Below are 20,888 nucleotides of genomic sequence, written 5' to 3'. Positions count from 1 at the left end.
CGCACTAGAGAAAGAGAACCATCATTACCGCCATCACCCTGGTGAAATTGGTAATGACCATTCTGAACAGCAAACCTCAGGTAAATCTAATTCGGAGGGAAATGTAAGTTGACCTCCTGTATCCTTTTTTTTTTTTATTTAGATTGGAGACCACTGCCCTGAGAGATTCCATCTTGGACTTGAATTTCTTTAAGTAGAAATTGAGTGATTTCAGATTTAGGATTGGTCTGACCAAGCCGTCTGGCTTCAGAACCACAGGAGGCTTGAATAAAAGACTTCTCCCTGTAGTGATAGGGGAAACCAGGCCAATAACCTGATAATGACACAACTGTTGTGTAGCGTTGAATACTACCTCCCTGTCCGGAGGAGAATCGTTTATTTGAAAAATTGGTGAGGGGAAACGTCTGGAAACTCCAGTATGTGCCCTTGGGACACTATTCGTAAACCCCCCCCCCGGGTCCAGGTCCGTTCCAGGACTGACTGAAGAGTTTTAGATGTGGCCCCACCGGTGTGGGCTCCCACAAGGGAGTCCCAGCGTCATGCGGTGGATATGGCAGAACAGAGGATAATGTCTGCTCCTGTGATCTTGAAGAGGTTACGGACCTCTTCCCTTTTCTCCTTCTTCTACCTGCAAAGAAAAGGGAATCTGTATCAATTGGTCCTCAATGACTGAATCCGACAATGATGCATCATCATACGTTGTGAGGGAACATAGGGCAAGAAGGTAGACTTACCAGCGGTATCTGCCGAGATCAAAATAACCAGGCCGTCACCAAATCAGGCTTCACCTTCCTAGGGAAGAGACTCCATTTCTTCTCGGAGTCAGCCTCAGCATTCCGTTGGTGAATCCACCACGCCCTCCAAGCCGAGACCACCATGGAATTGGGTTGCGAACCCAAGAGTCCCATAACCCCTGCAGTCGCACGAAAGTATGCTGCAGCGTCCTTGATATGACCCAATGTACGGAGTATCTCATCTCTCCCCAGGGTATCTATAACGGATGACCAGGTAACTGACCAATTTTGAATACTACTACTACTCCCCCATGCGCATGCAATGGCAGGTCTAACTGACGTATGCGTGGACACATAACTAGAATATACTGTAGCTTCCTACATACGATCCACTGGATTTGTGACAGCTCCCCGTGTAGAACAGGGGGTGACTCCCACTTTATTCTATCCACGGCGGGAAAAGAATAAACAATCGGAATGCTCCTGAGGATTTAAAACCATCATGTCAGGGCCGACGCAGACCTTCTCCACAGAGCGTTCAGCACATGAAAATGAGGAATGTTTCTTCAGCTGTATTATAAATTTATCTGTACGTGTACGCATGTGTACAACACACATACATACATACATACATATATATATATATATATATATACACACACACACACATACACACACATAGACCCCTCTGTTCGGAACAGCAGGGTCCTCAGTGACGTTAATACGTCCTCCTCATACACTAATCATGCACTAAATGCTCCTCCTTTTTTTTTTTGGATCTCCACAGGAAACATTATTATCGACATAGGAAGCTGCCTTTGTGTCTGTATTAGGGAGTAGTAAGGGGGCAAAATAAAATTTTTGCGACCCCAAGGGGTCTGAGGGAAATATCCTCCACAGATATTTCTACGTCTTGTGACACGATTTATGCAACCTTACTATATATATATATATATATATATATATATATATACATACATTGGCCCTCATTCCGAGTTGTTCGCTCGCAAGCTGCTTTTAGCAGCATTGCACACGCTAAGCCACCGCATACTGGGAGTGAATCTTAGCTTATCAAAATTGCGAACGAAAGGTTCTCAAAATTGCGAATAGAAATTTCTTTGCAGTTTCTGAGTAGCTCGAGACTTACTCTTCCAGTGCGATCAGTTCAGTGCTTGTTGTTCCTGGTTTGACGTCACAAACACACCCAGCGTTCGCCCAGACACTCCTCCGTTTCTCCAGCCACTCCCGCGTTTTTCCCAGAAACGGTAGCGTTTTTTCACACACTCCCATAAAACGGCCAGTTTCCGCCCAGAAACACCCACTTCCTGTCAATCACATTACGATCACCAGAACGAAGAAAAAACCTCGTAATGCCGTGAGTAAAATACCAATCTTCATAGCAAATTTACTTGGCGCAGTCGCAGTGCGAACATTGCGCATGCGCAATAAATCGGAAAATCGCTGTGATGCGAAAAAAATTACCGAGCGAACAACTCGGAATGACCACCATAGCCTTTTCTGATATGCATCACATTCACATGCAATTCTTTTGCCCAGTCAGATATTGGTGGTGCCGACAGGGCCACCCACACACGTCTGTGTCCCAAATATACTTTTCTTTTAAGAAAAACATGCATCCCCCAACCTGTTGACACACTTGTACCAAGTACTATAAGGAGTCGGCGGTGCCGACAGGGTCCCTCCCACAGCCGTTTGCGGGAAGCATTCCGCCACCAATATGCCGACACACTTGTACTAAACACCGACATATAGGGGACAGACTCACAGTAAATTCTGTCAGGGAGACACAGAAAGAGTTTGCCAGCTCATAACCCAGCGCTTAATAGCGGTTCTGAAAATTATAGAATGCCCCAAACCTGCAGCAGTTTATATTAAACATATATTTGACCACTTTTCACCCCGTTTTCCACCCTGATACTTTCAGCAGTGTGAGGGAAGACCAGCGTTTTTACAGAGAAAATGGCGCTGGCTGTGTGAGCTGTGAGGGCTATGCCCCGCCCCCTTAATGACGCGCTTCAGCCCCGCTATTTTTTACTATAATGACACTGGCGGGGGTGAGGATTTAGTGCCTAGGCACTTATTATCCACATTGCCAGCCTTAATGAGGATTCTATGCTGCCCAGGGCGCCCTCCCTGCGCCTTGCACCATGTAGTGCCACTGTGTGTGTGGGAGCATGGCGCGCAGCGCGATTGCTGTGCGGTACCTCAGAAGCTGTCACAGAAGTCTTCTTTTCTTCTTCTACTCACCTGTCTTCTGACTTCTGGCTCTGCAAGGGTGGTGACGGCGGGCTCTGGGAGTGAACCCCTAGGCGTACTTAGTGTTCCAAACCCTGAGGAGCTAATGGTGTCTTGTAGCCAAGAAGCAGAGCCTTTAAACTCATTAGAAGTAGGTCTGACTTCTCTCCCCTAAGTCCCACAATGCAGGGAGATTGTTGCCAGCAATCTCCCTGAAAATAAAAACCTAACATAAAGTATTTTCCGAGAAACTCAGTAGAGCTCCTCAGTGTGCATCGAGTCAGCCTGGGCACAGATCTAAACTGGAGTCTGGAGGAGGGGCATAGAGAGAGGAAACAACAACCCTGATCCAGGCGCTAATTTGTTAATTGTATTATTTACTCTTAATTTGAGATTTATAAATTTAGAGAGAATTGCCTTTCACCCTGCCAAGTGATCAGCGACATTGTTTGGGATCAACCCTGCCGGATTGGGAGCTAAGGACAACCAACGAGACCTCCTACACACCTGCCGCTCCAGCTGAACTGCAATCAAAGGAGACGCGGCTAGCAAGGTGGAGAGTCTATTCTGGAAATTGTCCACATACAAGCGGCCCCACTCACGTTGAGGGTTAGAAACCATCCAGCACCGCTACCACCACGGAGGACGGACGGGGAGAAGGAAAGCAAACCAGCATCGCTGTGCACGGCGAGGATCTCCCCATCACGTCTGCATCCACGGACACGGTGGTAAGCGGCTCTATTTAGAAACTGTCAGTCTATGGACTTTGCAATTATATGAATGAGAACTGTGGTCCTATGCTAAAGACTGAGTTCTAATACAACGAAGATAAGCAATATTCAATGTTGTGGAAACTGTGTCTTTAAACAGAGAACTGAGTTTTCACCTTGGAAAATCACCGTTTAAACGTTGTGGATACATAAATTATGTTGCATTTTAATCCAGGAGTGTAACTATTAATTGTCTCTGATAGATTTGAGCACTGGATGTCTAAAACAGAGAAATATCATCATTTTTATTATTATAAAATAATTTTTTAGAATGTGCCCCTAATGAGTATGCATACTTAATTTTTTATTATATTGTTGTATGAGATATAACGTTTGTACTAAAATAAACACCAGAGAAGTGAAAAACACGTGTTTTTATTCATATACGCACCTGGAGATATAGCGCAATCAGTCACTTTTCTTTTTTCTTGCATAGAGAGAGGAGCCAGTTCACACCCATTCAAAGTCTTAAAGTGCCCATGTCTCCTGAGGATCCCGTCTATACCCCATGGTTCTTGATGTGACCCCAGCATCCTCTAGGACGTATGAGAAATAACGATTATGTTATATTATAAGTGTAATTGATGGATTGTCTAATCAGGTGTTAGTACTACAATTATGTGATTAACTAAGGTATAAATACACTGCTAGTTGAGACCATAGGTCACCTCAGTGGTGACTAGCAGCATTTTCATCTATGCAGTGTTGGTATATGTATTGATACTTTTTTATTACTGTATTTTATTTACTATTTTTAAGCATATTAAATGTGTGTTTATTAGACAATCCATCTGGTTTTGACAAGCGCTGCCTCCATTTCTATATGGGTGTAAGGGTATGTGATGCAGGCCATATGCTTCATATACTGATCCACATGTATTTTGCTAAGTTTGCAACTTTGCATATACACACAATTGCAGCTTTTTTAGTGAGCGCAGTTTACACCTGCAGAGAGAGACAGTTATGCCATCTGTACACCAACTCCAAAGTGTTTACTCACGCTTCAGATCACAAGTGCATAGCAGATAGTAGGTCAAATGTAATATAACAAACTATTGGACCTTGCAGGGGTGTAGCTATGCCAACGAGGGCCCCATAGCATACATTTTTATGGCCCACCAACTTATTGCTCAGAGGTGCAACACCCCCGTGGACTACTAAAAGATCAACCCCGACTACTTAAAGACCCCCCTTGTGGACTACCCACATCTGGGGCCCCATTTGCTGATTTTTATCATGTTAGCAGTGTGTTAAGCACTAAAACCACTTATGGGGCCTAATTCAGACCTGATCAATAGGCTGCGTTTTTTGTACAGCCTGCGATCAGGTCTGAACTGCGCATGCTTATGCACCGCAATGCGCAGGCACATCAGTCCGCAGCGACGGGGATCGCTGGCCAGCAACGGGATGGTGCAAGAAAAGCGATCGCATGGGTGATCGCAAGGTGACTGACAGGAAGAGGCCGTTTGTGGGTGACCACTGACCGTTTTTAAGGAGTGTCCAGAGAAAAGCAGGAGGGACCAGGTGTTTGAAGGGAGGGTTTCTGACGTCAGCTCCGGCCTTGATCATTGCGCTAGAAGAGTAAGTCCTGGTCTGTGCAGAGACTGCACAAACTTCTGTTTGTGCAGCTCTCCTGCACATGCGATTGCACCTCTGCACAGCGATTCCCCCCTCCCCCTGTAGGCGGCGACTACCTGATCGCAGGGATGCAAAAAGCGCACCCTAGCAACAGTGGCGGAACTAACGCGTGGTGGGCCCAGGTGCGCCAAAATGCTTTGGCCCCCCCCCACCCCCACCCCCCACATCCCATCCAAGTCCACCCCCTCACCTCTGGAGAGGATCTGGTGAGGGAGACCTGCTCAGGGCCATAGAAATGGATACCTAGCAACAGTGCCGTAACTAGACATTTTAGCACTGTGTGCAAGAAACGGCATCGGAGCCCCACCCCTGCATGCAAAACAGGGGCAGTGCGCGCCGTAGGCGCGCGCAAAAATACATAGTGGCGTGGCTTTGTGGGGAAGGGGTGTGGCCACAAAATAATACCAATTCATAAAACGGTGCACAGTAGTCTCCATTCTTCAAATTACGCCGCACAGTAGCACCACTACACCAGGTAGAGACCCTTTTACACCTTACAGCGGACAGATTCCTCTTTTTACACATTACGGCAGACAGCGTCCCCTTTTTACACATTACGGCAGACAGCGTCCCCCTTTTTACACATTACGGCAGACAGCGTGCACTTTTTACACATAACGGCAGACAGCGTCCCCTTTTTACACATAACGGCAGACAGCGTGCCCTTGTTACACATAGCGGCAGACAGCGTACACTATTTACACATAACGGCAGACAGCGTACACTTTTTACACATAACGGCAGACAGCGTCCCCTTTTTACACATTATGGCAGACAGCGTGCCTTGTTACACATTACGGCAGCCAGCGTCCCCCTTTTTACACATTACGGCAGGCAGATTCCCCCTTTTTACACATAGCGGCAGGCAGATTCCCCATTTTTACACATAGCGTCAGGCAGTCCCCCCTTTTTACACATTGCGGCAGGCAGATTCCCCCTTTTTACACATTGCGGCAGGCAGATTCCCCCTTTTTACACATTACGGCAGACAGCGTGCCCTTGTTACACATTACGGCAGACAGCGTCCCCCTTTTTACACATTACGGCAGGCAGATTCCCCCTTTTTACACATAGCGGCAGGCAGATTCCCCATTTTTACACATAGCGGCAGGCAGTCCCCCCTTTTTACACATTGCGGCAGGCAGATTCCCCCTTTTTACACATTGCGGCAGGCAGATTCCCCCTTTTTACACATTGCGGCAGGCAGATTCCCCCTTTTTACACATTGCGGCAGGCAGATTCCCCAGTTTTACACATTGCGGCAGGCAGATTCCCCCTTTTTACGCATAGCGGCAGGCAGTCCCCCATTTTTACACATAGCGGCAGGCAGTCCCCCATTTTTACACATAGCGGCAGGCAGTCCCCCATTTTTACACATAGCGGCAGGCAGTCCCCCATTTTTACATATAGCGGCAGGCAGTCCCCCATTTTTACACATAGCGGCAGGCAGTCCCAAGAAAGAGAGAAAGAAAGAAAGAAAGAAAGAAAGAAAGAAGAATTATACTTACCCTCTCCGCTGGCTCAGGCTCCTCGGTGCAGCGTCAGACGATTCCCGGGCTGGAGAGAAGGAGGAGGAGGGAGGTGAAGGAGGGAGCCGCAGCAGCGCTTTGTTACTGGTGGAGGCGCTCCTGCTGCTGCCCCTCTGCTTCACTATAGGCTGTTCTCGGAAGACAGCCTATAGTGAAGCAGAGGGGCAGCAGCAGCAGCGCCTCCACCAGTAACAAAGCGCTGCTGCGGCTCCCTCCTTCACCTCCCTCCTCCTCCTTCCCCCGTCCGTGCCGCTGCTCCTCTCTTCTCCGGGCAGCTGTGCGCTGCGGGCAGCGGTTTCCCGCAGCGCACAGCGGCATGTAATGAGTCAGTTTGACTCATTACATGCTTGGGCCCCTGGACAGAGGCGGGCCCCAGTGCAACGCACTGCTTGCACTGCCGGTAGTTCCGCCTCTGCCTAGCAATCCGGTCTGAATTAGCACCATGGTCTTCCGGTCGGCTCCATCTTGTCTCTATTTACAGACGCTGGAAGGAGGCATAGCTGTGGTAAAGGGACATCCCTGCTGACTAAAGCCACCCCTCCTCCCAGCATCAGTTAGGACTGAGGTGCGGCTGGGGCTCAGCAACTAGGTGCAAAGGAAGTATCAGGCCCCAGAGATGGGTTTTCAGCATTAGGGTAAGAAAAATCTAGATTCCCTGGGCTTAGGAATTCTTCCACAAAATATATAAAAGAAAGTATATACACTAAGAAAGTGACATCTTGCTCACATAGAATGTTAAATATCCCATACAGTGGCATATCTATAATGGGTGCAGGGTATGTGGTGTAAATAGCCCCTGGGTCCAGGGGGGCCCATGTCACACCTCCTGCACCCATGTTTTATACTTACCTCTCCATAGTTGGCTGAACAAATCACTGGGGAAATGGCTTTGTGGACATTTTGCTGGAGATTTACTAATACACAAAACAAATATCACTGAGCACTAGAGATGAGCAGGTTTGGTTTTACTCGGATTTCCCCCCGAATCTCCTTATTGGCTCACTGACGTCACGTGTTTTGGTTAGCCAATAAGAAAAATCCAGAAAAAAAGAACTTGCGATAATTCTGGCTTTAAGAACCGAGTAAATCCGAACCCGCTCATCTCTACTGAGAACATGGCACGGCATCATGTTCCTGGGTACCTATTCATGCCCAGTAGAGTCAGAGTCAGAGTATCAGAGTCTACACACCTGTGCTGCATGCGAGAAAGAAAGGACCCGCATGGAGAGTGTACATGAGCCCCGCACCCTCTGATTACAGAGCTGGCTCTCTATAAGTAAACAAACCACTTTGTAGAAATAAAATCGCAGTGCATTGCTTGTGTGAGACATTTTCGCATAATGGGGTATATTCAATTCCTGTTGGAATGCCCGACAGGTTGAAAAAATGTAACTTTTCACCTTTTTTAGGGTGAATTGTGCCCCATATTCAATGTAAGTGACGAATTTAGCGCCGATCCACCTGTTTTGGCGAATTTGCCGGCATTTTTGCCCATTTTTTGTCCAGTTTTCGCCCATGCCAATTCGACTTTATAAAAAGGCAGATTGGCATGGGTGAAAACAGGACAAATGTCGTCGAAACCACCTGCAAATTAAATAATGAGCTGTCGGATCCTCTCCGTCGGAGAGGATCCGACAGGAATTTAATATACCCCATAATAATAATAATAATAATAATAATAATAATAATATTATTATTATCATCATTATTATTAATTATTACCCTTTATTTATATGGAGCCACTAGGGATCCGCATTGCCCAATAACAGAGTACATAAACAAATAAGTAAAACAGGAAAACTGACTTACAGTCGAAGACACTATGGGACACGTACAGCACAGGGTACATAAAAGTATCTACATCAGCAGACGACACTGAAATACTGTAAGTATCAGGGTGGCAGAAAACTGTGGGATTTGGTGCTGTCGAAGATGGTTTACGTAAGAGAAGGAAAAGTACATGAGTGAAGTAGGCCCTCAATACAGTACCTACAATAAAACACATTGTAAAGCATAGAATTCTCTAGGATAGTATGGAGCATGCAAAATACCCAAATGCTGTTAAGACTTAGAGGCCTGATCCTCAGTAGTTCCATTGGGTCTTTTAACTATAACTATTGCTATGCCCCTATTGGCTTATACAAAAAAATAAACATCTGTTATTATCATTTTGTTACTTTATTAAATAAACATGATTATCCCTAGAGAAGAGGTTTGCGAGTCTTAAGGAACATATGTTTTTTTAATCTATTGATATTCTAATGAGAGCCTTTAAGAACCCTGTGCACAAGAGAATTACCCAGGCTTGCCCTTAGGTCAGCTCTGATCCAGAAGAGTAAAGGTCTGGATGAGAAATCCCTTCAAGTTCTGCTTGCAAATCTACCATGGTTTATTATTCTTTTAAAGTCACATTTTTTAAATATTTTATCCGAGACAAAACCCCTGGCTCAGTTCAAAGTGGGGCCCAATTATTATTATTATTATTATCCTTTATTTATATGGCGCCACAAGGGTTCCGCAGCGCCCAATTACAGAGTACAAATGCACATAAAAAATAGGAAAACAGTGACTTACAGTTGAAGACAATATAGGACAAGTACAGGGCAACTAAGCATAACTACACCAGTAAACATAGAGATAAGTTCCAGGTGGTCAAAAAACTGTGGGATCTGGGCAGTTGAGGATTATTAAAGTAAGAAAAGTATAAGCACATGAGGGAAGAGGGCCCTACTCGTGAGAGCTTACATTCTAAGGGATCTAATCTAAATTCTCCCTCCACTAAAGTCTACAAACTATGTATTCTACTGTATGATCAAAGATCATAAGGTTACTTTCAACAAATAATTTAAGCTGTACTGTATTATTTACAGATCATTAAAGGACAATCTAGAATTTCTGTCTTTATTGAATCTTCCTCTTAATGAGACATGGTTAATACATTACTAAAGGGTTGCAACATTTCTACATTGCTGGTTTCTTTTTAAATTATACTGTATTTGTGGTAAAATATAGTCAAAGAGCAAAAACTGAATTTTCATGCAGTATAAAATGAGTATACACAGAAAAATATGATAATTTGGTTATGCAGTACAGCAATATATATTATATGTCTGTATTAATTAGAGATGAGCGGGTTCGGGTTTTACTCGGATTTACTTGGTTCTCAAAACGGCATCTTATGGGCTACCCAAAACACGAGACAACCGTGAACCAATAAGATGTCGCTTTGAGAATCGAGTAAATCCGAGTAAAATCGAGTAAAACCGAACCAGCTCATCTCTAGTATTAATATTCACAACAATAATCACAAGATTTACTTTGATAAAAATCTATGCAGATAGCAACTATGGGGCTGTTTTTTGGTCTTGTACTGTATACCAGAACTAAAGAAACTGTGGTGGAGCAATAAGTACAAATAGTAGAGTAATTAGAATTATATAGGGGTGTATTGAAAAGTAACAGCCAAATCACACAGACCCTTGACATCAATATTTTCACTTCCCCTTGATAGTCACCTTGAAAAATAAAGCTTTCCAAGATATTGACAAAACCTTTGTGTAAGTCGCTTCGGCAAACCATTCAGCCAATTGACTTGGAAAATTAAAATAGTCAAAGAAGGGGCTATAACATTTACCATATCTGAAGGATACTCATTCTGATGGCAGTACTTATCTGCTATCTTTCATCATTATCATGTACTGTAAGTGATCTCCTTGATTGCCCATTTAGGTAATATAGTTATAGTTCATGACTCAATATTCAACTTTGTTTTCATTTGTCCTCAATAGAGTTTCATTTGGAGTCAGCTCAAGAGGCAGTAAAATAAGTCACTCTGACATTTTGGATGCATGTGTCAGTTTCACGGTCCAATGGAAAACCTCTTGGTGTAGAGCTGGGCAGTTTCAAGCCAATTTGTCTCCCAGTGTGAGATTTCAAAATGTGCCCCCCCCCCCTGCATCGACATTAAAGAGTGCACCCCCCCACCCAAGATATAAGAAACACGAATTTTCCTGACTCCCAATGAGGGGGCGTGGCCTTGCTAAAATGGGCATGGGCTTGCTAAAATGGGCATGGCCTCGCAGGCAAAGAAAGACTACCTTACGCCCCAATTTTTGACCCTGCACCAACAGACCTCAGCCACCACAGGGAAAAGTTGTGATGTCACGAAGCAAACATGTCATTCCATGAAACTCCGCTCCCTGAGTGGAGTACTATGACAGGGAAGAGGGGGAGCAGTCATGGACACTGAAAAGTGATGCAGCGTGCGCCCTGGGCAGTCGCATGGCTTGTCCGCCGCTAGTAATGACACAGTTGTAGAGTTGGTAAGTGCTATTAAATCACCAGATGTCTTCTTTACATTGGCGTTTATAATAATAAATTTGGACATGCAGATTTACTGCCAAGGTAACAAAAATGCATAAGTTATACAAATATCTAATTAAAGAATATACTAAAAATAAATTGCTAATGTTTTTACAGGTCATATAGTTAAATAATATAATTAAGTGTATAGCCACAAAATAATTAGTCCCTGAAGTAGAAATTATTGCTTTGCTCAGGTTTTTAAAATGTATTCATCAGACTTTTAATTGACTGCAAGAAAAATGATAAGTCATAACCTATTGCGTATGCCAGTGGTTTTCAACCTTTTTTAAATCACAGCACTCTAGAGTATCAGAATTCTTTTTCACTGCACCCCTAGGCCAAAAGTTTCTTAGTGAGAAATTTAGAAAGAAATTTTAAATTAAGATAATTTGTGTTGATACTGTATGTCATCCTTAGGTTTAATTGAGTGGTGAGGGATAAGATTTGCTTCTGTTTGTTCACATATTTTATGATTGGTTGCCACCAGCACTGGTTTTGCCTATTACATTGACCATAAATAATTTGATTTGATCCTGGACCACCAATCCAAGGCCTGTAAGTGTCCTGAGGCACCCGAGGTTGCCACGGCACACAGTCTGAGAACCACTGATGTATGCATTGCTTTCTACCAACAATTGCAATTTGATTCATAGCAAGCATTACTCCCATTTAAATGTATTTTTAGGTCTGTTGTTTAATGCTTGAGGAGTTTATATTATTTCATTTTTTGTTTTACAAATTCTTTAGCTGATTGTTTTATAGTAAATTAGCAAATTCAGGACTTTAACATTATAGTCCTCCTTTAAATCTGGACAGAAATACATTTTTCTGGAATACATACAGTATATGTATTTAAAAACTACACATGTGCATACAAATTATATCTTATCAAATCATAAAGTTACAGGCTCTTACATCTGGAGAGCGTAAATTGAGAACGGTATCGGTGTGTATAGTGTTACATTTTTCTCTAGCGATGAGTCCTAATAATACAAATTCAGTTTCAGTACAGTTCTTTGGAGGAGTACAGTATCTTTTCTAGGTACCGGAGGCTTGGATTGAAGATACTGTATATGATAATTTTGATGAGACTAGCAGCACTAACTAGCAGCTTCCATTTGGCTGTTTGTGTATTTACTCTTCCAACTGACAGTATGCCATTAATTTAATTTGTTCATTCATTTCAAAGGAGAACATGCCATTCATTCAAAGGACAACATGCCATTTCTAGTGATCTGCTTCATGGAAACTTCATAATCTAATAAATATGATCCTATTTTTATTCCTTTTTTTTTAAACTGTTTCATATGTGTATGCCATTTTGTACAATCATTTTTGTAACCTGTAAACATTGAAGTAATTGCTCTATAATTAAAATAATTAACTTTTAGCAAGGTCTCTGTGGTTTAAACAAACCTATAAACTTGTTAAGGTACATGCTAAATTCTGTATATGTTTTACAGATTATTGTTTGATTGAAAATAATAGAGTTGTCACTGTAACCTTAGGTGTAACTCAAGGGCTGACTATTGAAAATTCCCTTTGTTGTGGCAGTTAAAATTGTGATACTAACAGTGAGTGCTGACTTGACCATAATCACTGATAGCAGTTTCAGATTGGAGGATTTGTGAACCAACTGAACATGGCTGCCTCGGATGGCTTATCTCACACATTGTAACCTTAGTAGTGCACCCAAGATGGCTGTCTCACCTGTGTCGAAGTCAAAAATATTACATAGAAAGTACATACAAACTCTACACACATATAAGTTGCTATACTTGCAAATATGCGCAGCGAGCACAGCAATATATGATAACACACGCATTTACACGGACATGCCGCAGAGATGGATTCAACACTTATTTCATACAGCACATAATTATAATAATATCAAGCGCCAGACATCTTAATGATTTAAAATTATAGAAAGGAGTAATGTCATGTATGTGTATTATGGGAATGAAGTCAGATACCCCTGTCATATTTGGTATTAAAGCAAGCAGATTAATGTGTAGATTCATTTGATACTTGTTATTAAGTTGTAGGACATTGCAACAAGGTGTTATGATTAAATGTATGAAAGCTAAAATCACTCTTATTAGGACAGTGGACAGGAAGCTCATGCCAGCCCCTTTTGATGTCTTCAAGGCTGAACCTGTTTAGCATACGAACAGACTAGTGACTCATCATGAATGAGAAAGTTCCCTCCCCCAAAACTAGATAACACATTACAGAGACACACAGTTCCCAGTTGCTGTTTTTTCCCCAGACGATGATGAAGATGCTGTCTGCCCAGTTCCTGCATGATTTTACAGAGAGAGAGAGTGATATGGAGGGACAAATTTATATGAGAAAGATATGGTAATTGTATCGCTGGCCTGTATGTAACTGCATGTATTAACTGCTTACTGTATGAGTTGTAACCATGTAACTATAGGTATACTGTACATTGTAATATATTGAATCCATATCCTTTTAATAACAAATATATATATCAATGAGCTTTGGAACTCAGATAATGTGTGGGTGTATTGTTTTCTCTTATGGGATACAGTGTTTTGCTATGTATAGCGCACATTCATGGCACATGGTAATAAGAGGTGCAGGCGTTTACAATATACACTGCTCAAAAAAATAAAGGGAACACTAAAATAACACATCCTAGATCTGAATGAATGAAATATTCTTATTAAATACTTTGTTCTTTACATAGTTAAATGTGCTGACAACAAAATCACACAAAAATTATCAATGGAAATCAAATTTATTAACCCATGGAGGTCTGGATTTGGAGTCACACTCAAAATTAAAGTGGAAAAACACACTACAGGCTGATCCAACTGTGATGTAATGTCATTAAAACAAGTAAAAATTAGGCTCAGTAGTGTGTGTGGCCTCCACATGCCTGTATGACCTCCCTACAATGCCTGGGCATGCTCCTGAGAAGGTGGCAGATGGTCTCCTGAGGGATTTCCTCCCAGACCTGGACTAAATCATCCGTCAACTCCTGGACAGTCTGTGGTGCAACGTGGCGTTGGTGGATGGAGCGAGACATGATGTCCCAGATGTGCTCAATTGGATTCAGGTCTGGGGAATGGGCGTGCCAGTCCACAGCATCAATGCCTTCGTCTTGCAGGAACTCTGACACACTCCAGCCACATGAGGTCTAGCATTGCCTTGCATTAGAAGGAACCCAGGGCCAACCTCACCAGCATATGGTCTCACAAGGGGTCTGAGGATCTCATCTCGGTACCTAATGGCAGTCAGGCTACCTCTGGCGAGCACATGGAGGGCTGTGCGGCCCCCCAAAGAAATGCCACCCCACACCATTACTGACCCACTGCCAAACCGGTCATGCTGGAGGATGTTGCAGGCAGCAGAACGTTCTCCTTGGCGTCTCCAGACTCTATCACGTCTGTCACATGTGCTCAGTGAGAACCTGCTTTCATCTGTGAAGAGCAAAGGGTGCCAGTGGCGAATTTGTCAATATTGGTATTCTCTGGAAACGGCCAAACGTCCTGCACGGTGTTGGGCTGTAAGCACAACCCCCACCTGTGGACGTCGTGCCCTCATACCACTCTCATGGAGTCTGTTTCTGATCGTTTGAGTAGACACATGCACATTTGTGGCTTGCTGGAGGTCATTTTGCAGGGCTCTGGCAGTGCTCCTCCAGTTCCTCCTTGCACAAAGGCGGAAGTAGCGGTCCTGCTGCTGGGTTTTTGCCCTCCTACGGCCTCCTCCACGTCTCCTGATGTACTGGCCTGTCTCCTGGTAGCGCCTCCATGCTCTGGACACTACGCTGACAGACACAACAAACCTTCTTGCCACAGCTCGAATTGATGTGCCATCCTGGATGAGCTGCACTACCTGAGACACTTGTGTGGGTTGTAGACTCCGTCTCATGCTACCACTAGAGTGAAAGCACCACCAGCTTTCAAAAGTGACCAAAACATCAGCCAGAAAGCATAGGAGCTGAGAAGTGGTCTGTGGTCACCACCTGCAGAACAACTCCTTTATTGGGAGTGTCTTGCTAATTGTCTATAATTTCTACATGTTGTCTATTCCATTTCCACAACAGCATGTGAAATTGATTGTCAATCAGTGTTGCTTCCTAAGTGGACAGTTTGATTTCACAGAAGAGTGATTGACTTGGAGTTACATTATGTTGTTAAAGTGTTCCCTTTATTTTTTTGAGCAGTGTATATTAGAGCGGGCATTTTAAATATTTGTTAGAAAGCAATTTGGTATTTACAGATGGGGGCTTGTCCGCGATATCATGGTCTTAATGATGCACTGTACATTACAAACGCGACGCTGTGGTCGATCAGCTTGTGACGGACGCATCCTGACGCTGAGAAAACCCTGTGTGTTCTGTTGTATTATCAGTAAGCCAATGATATGAAAATTCAAGGGACAATGTGTTTCTCATAATATTTAAGATACTAAAATATATTTTTATTGTTGCAAAACAAAGTTCAAATAAGTCATATTGTGTTTGATTCAGATTGGATTGTTTATCTGTTAAGTAGATTTAAAAGTACATTTAAAAGTTGCTGCATAGCCTTGATATCGTTTTTTTTTTTAAACTCAGGCCTAAAATACCTTTTGGTGCATGTATAATGTGTGATTTCTTTGTGACAAAGAAAGCCGCATGGTCTGTCCTCCATTTTGGACCAACCACATGGCCTGTCCACAAACTTGTGTAAACCTCATGGATGTGGAAGGGGGAGGAGCAGTGGCCATTTTAGGAAGGTCATTTTCTAAATAGATGATTTTCAATCTTCTCAGAACAATCAGTTTCCTTTGTCACATCAAGCCCTATTTATGTTACCAATGCATTTATTTAACCCATGCCATAGTCAATTACAAATAGTTTCAATTGGGCCTAGTGAGAGTAAATGGTGAGATAAATGCTTGGCTTGGTGTAAGAAATTGCACACAGATAGAAAAAGGAAAGAAAGGGTTTTTTTTTTTCTCTTTTCCTTCCAAGACTTGTAGAATCTGCTTACTAGGGAGGATAGCCATTGAAATGCAAATTAACCTGTGTAACTGCTTTTTTTTTTTTTTTGCAGTGAATAGCAAATAGCTTTGATATGCAAATAAGAGGTAAGGTGTCTCATAGGAGACCAGTGAATGGTACATATATATAATATTATTATAATTATGTGTATATTTATATCAGTGTATATTCTGCAAGATAGCTATCCAATCTGAATCATATCATTTGAATTATAGATTATTGCAGTCATTATAGATCTGTGTGAAATCGGATACATTTGTTGCTATATAGGTACATTTTAAATAACAGTATTTAAGGAAGTAAGTGTAAAGACACAAACGCAGTTCTGACCTGGTTGTTAAGAAAAAACTGGGTGTTGTGTTAAGTGAGCTCACATTTATAGACTGTGTGGTTTGTTTTATTGCGTACGCACATTGGTACACGTGGTACGGAACGTGAGGACAGCGTACAAAAAAACGTGCACGTGGTGCAAGGCCGCACACATGGCATAGGGGTATGCACGGTTGCGTAATTACGCAAGCTTGCGTAGGGTTGTGTGCGCATAATAAAGCCACACGATATTTGTTCAGTTAAGGTGGGGTAGTAGCCATGCTACAATAGCACAAAACTACCCGGTTTCTAAAGCAGATTAGTATAAGACTTTTGTTTAAAACTGGGGGTAAAGCAGCCAATCAGAACGAGTGAAAATTTTCTGTACAGAAAAACAAAGTATATTTGAATGAGTGAAAGCAGGAGTGAGTGGAGCTGAACCCAGGAACTAAGTGGTCTAAGTGGCTGGAGTGGTAACACTGGGTTAGTAGAGGCCCGTTGGCGTAGGGTTCGCTACCTTGCATGATTAGAACTAAGTGGTCTAAGTGATCTGAAGTGGTCTAAGTGTCCCATACAACTAAGTGATCTGGAGTGGTCTAGGCTAGGTGGTCTACAGCAATCGTAGGGCATATAGATAACTATTATCTATAGGCTGTGCTATTGCATCACATGTCTGTGTGTTCTGCACACCACAACGTGATACCATTGTGTCATATGCACTGTGGAAAAGCATACGCAGACGTGACTGTATAGACAAATGGGTTTTTCTTTGATAACGTCGGGAAATCTCCCTGGTGGGCTTCACTGGAAAGGGTGAAGGATAGTTTTCTAATGTCTCTGTTTTTCACCCTACAAACAATTCTAGTTGAAAGATACCGAAAAGGAATTTTTCGCTGCCTCTCTCAGGAAAATATTCCAACAGAACTTCCACCGAAAGAAATTATGGTGCTGTAAGGTCTGATAGGAGCCCTAAGTTGGGTACATCGCCTTCGCTATCGACAGTGTATGGTAGTACCGGCCAACGTGGGCGAGAGTGGGTTGAAGCACTCAGAGAACTTTCACCGTCGCCTTATATTGAGTATTTTGGTATTTGTGGGAATAGCCGAGAAGGCAAGATACATAAATTATGGGAGCCAGTTGCTCAACTAAGGGACGTATGGTAGCCAGGGATCAGGCAGAAGAGTTGGGACCGAGAAGGTCAGACTCGGGACCGAGAAGTTTAGATTATGTGTGGAAAATATGGTCCACACGCTGAAGTTTTTTGCAATGAATGGTTACGTATGACTGACAAAGATAGGGTACCATTCCCTAGGGTGGGCAGCTTTGAACCAGAGGTACTGCAGAATGTAGGTATTAAAATATGTCTGATAAAACCCAGAAAACAAAGGGTCAGACATACAAATTGTTTAAACCTGTGGCAGCAAGAGGGGTTGGTGAGTTTGATCCTAAGGTATTGCAGGTGGTAGGTCTAACAAAAGTCATATAAGACAAGAATGGAAATATAAGAACTGTTTGAACTTGTAGCAACAATAAACAAGTAGGAAGAAAAAAAAGAGAATGCAAGTACACCGCCTTATGTAGATGTGGAAGCAGTTACGGCCAGCATACAAACTATAGAAAATAATGAAATTATGAAAAATATGACTGTAACCTATATATGTACTTATGAATGTTGAAGTTTTATTTAGGAGGAGAAGGTGACCTGATTGTTTTCAGACATTTCTCATGTACCCAGAGGAGTATCCAACCGGTAAAAGAAGAGCAGTAGCCTGTGGGGGAAGTGGCTGAGACCAGTGGAACAGGTAAGTATGGTATCATTCGTGTAAATAAATAGTAAAACCCAAAAATAAAACAAAAAAATCAAGAAAGTAACGTCAGAAATAGAGAAAAACCTGTCCGCAAATTAGTATTTGCCAGTAGGAAAGCGGACAGAGACAAGGTAATCCCCGGGTATTTCTTTCAGTTACCATATAAGAAGTATTCATTCCTAGTAATGCCCCTAGTCAAGATGAGCTCGGAAATGTTTGTTGGACCATGTACAGACCCTTAGTACGGGATGAGAAGGATTGAATGAATACTTCGCATGACCTAGAAGCTTGTTAAATTTTTTGTTTTTTGTCTTTTGCAGTAATAGAAAACTCTCCATCTGGATAAGATCACTGGTAAACACTAATTCGGCAAATGGGAGGTGGCTGTCTCTGTGCTAATGGACGGGCTCAATAAGGCATTGAGGGTCAGGGTGCAGACTTCTTTGCAAAACTGGAAAGGGGTCACAGTAGCTAATCTTAGAGAGTGTGCTATTGAACATCACAAGAATAGTGCTAGGCGCAGAGAACAACAGGTGGAGAGATTGAGGTTGGTAAGTATACTAGCACATACAGGAAAGACCCATCAGTCCAAACCCCAGATCCCTAATGGTCAATAATATGTTACACTTGTAGGAAGGAAGGGCATTTTGCCAGAGATTGTAGGAGTAGTAGAACACATAGTCAATATAGACCCCCTAGACAGAAAACACAAGCCACATTATTAAACACATAGATGGGACCAAGGGACATATAGTAAGGAATCATAAGCCATATAGAAAACACAGATTCGGCTAATGGGAAGAACAAAGTAAATGCAACATTACCCTTTGACAAAACTTGCTGGGGTTAAGATGGGGCCTCTAAACTTTTGCTTCTTTTTCCTAGCAGAAATGGCCCCTGATTAACTTAATTTTGTTAGATATGATATACATATACTGTGCTCCTGCTCAGGAAGTACAAGATATACTAGACACCCCTCAAAGACTAATGTTACATATCACTGTTCTAGATTCATGTCCATCACAGGTAGAGGAAATTATCTCACAGATACCGGGTTCCCTATGAACTTAGGATGGACAGGATACTGGATTGATGGCTGGGATAGTCCCAATAGCGATATGATAAACACATAATTTTTTTAAGGGGAGTAGACCAAGTAGAGAATCGCTTCCCCGTAGTGCCCAATCCAGTTGTCAAATTTTTATAAAATCTTCTCCACCTCTACAAACTCATCTGTCACCAACCTCTATTCTGTTTCTCTACAGTTTCCTCTTCATCTTTTGCGTTCACACAGGGTGGTACAATACATGGACCCAAGTACAGTTCAAACCCCACATGCCTAGGTCCTCAGAGTTCTGCCCAAACCCAGTATATCTCAACAGCACGATAACACCAGTATTACTGCAGTGTGCCTTGTCATGTACAAAGGGTGGAGGAAGGATGAGAATACTGGTGAAGGGAAATTTTGTATAGACACTGATATGCCTGTTGGTGAATGGCAAACCTGACATATTTTCTTTTTAATTTTCTTCTTCTTTCTCTCCTCTAGAGATGTTTTTTTCTTCTTTTTTTTTGAGTTATGCTCATGATACTCTACATTGAAAACACACGATAGTAAATTAAAATTAAAAATTTGTGTTCCCTACAGGAAAAGGCAGTCTGGAGGACAAAGGGGTATGGCCAGGAGTCCTCAGGACTGTAGACTGGTGGACATGGTAAGCCAGTAGCCCCCAGAGCATACCTTCAAAGTCTAGCTGAGGTGGCACATGGCCTGACTCATCTAGGCAAAGAGGGTATGTGCAGGCTGATGAGAGCCTACTGGTGTGCGCCAGGATTCTATTCTCATGCAGGTAAGAGAGCAATGACCTGTCTTACTTGCTTGAGGAAGAATATTGGTAAGGCAATACCAACAGAGTCATCCCATATCCCTCCTGCAGACGGATCTTTTCAGGAAATACAAATCGACTTCGTACAGTTAACACCCTTTAGGAATTATTGTTATGTATTGGTGTGCACTGATGTTTTCTCAAACTGGGTAGAGGCATTTCCTGCCGCCACGGATGCTGCTGTGTTTACCGCAAAGACAAATTGCGCAGAAATTTGTATGTAGATAATGGTACCCCTAGAAGTAGGAGCAAAGCTTGAAATTGTACTATTGTGATCATAGATACTGCCACTAGTATTATGTAGCATCGTAACCACCACCAGATCTTCACTTAACGAATCACCCTCTTCAAAATTTGTTTTTATTTTGGTTTTGGTATTTGTGTCTTTTTGGGTTGTTTTTGGAAGACAACCTCATGTCATGTTTGATCCGCACAATGATCAGAAATACACCAATGAGGTGACAGTACAGTACTTTATCGAGATGAGCCAGCATTTGAGAACTTGACAAAAGAACTTGAAACTGTTGATTGCTGGTATGCCAAATACTAACTGTCTTGATTGTGAACCAAGAG

The sequence above is a fragment of the Pseudophryne corroboree genome, chromosome 2, assembly GCF_028390025.1.
Source record: "Pseudophryne corroboree isolate aPseCor3 chromosome 2, aPseCor3.hap2, whole genome shotgun sequence".
NCBI lineage: Eukaryota > Metazoa > Chordata > Amphibia > Anura > Myobatrachidae > Pseudophryne > Pseudophryne corroboree.
This window is presented reverse-complemented; position numbering follows the sequence as displayed.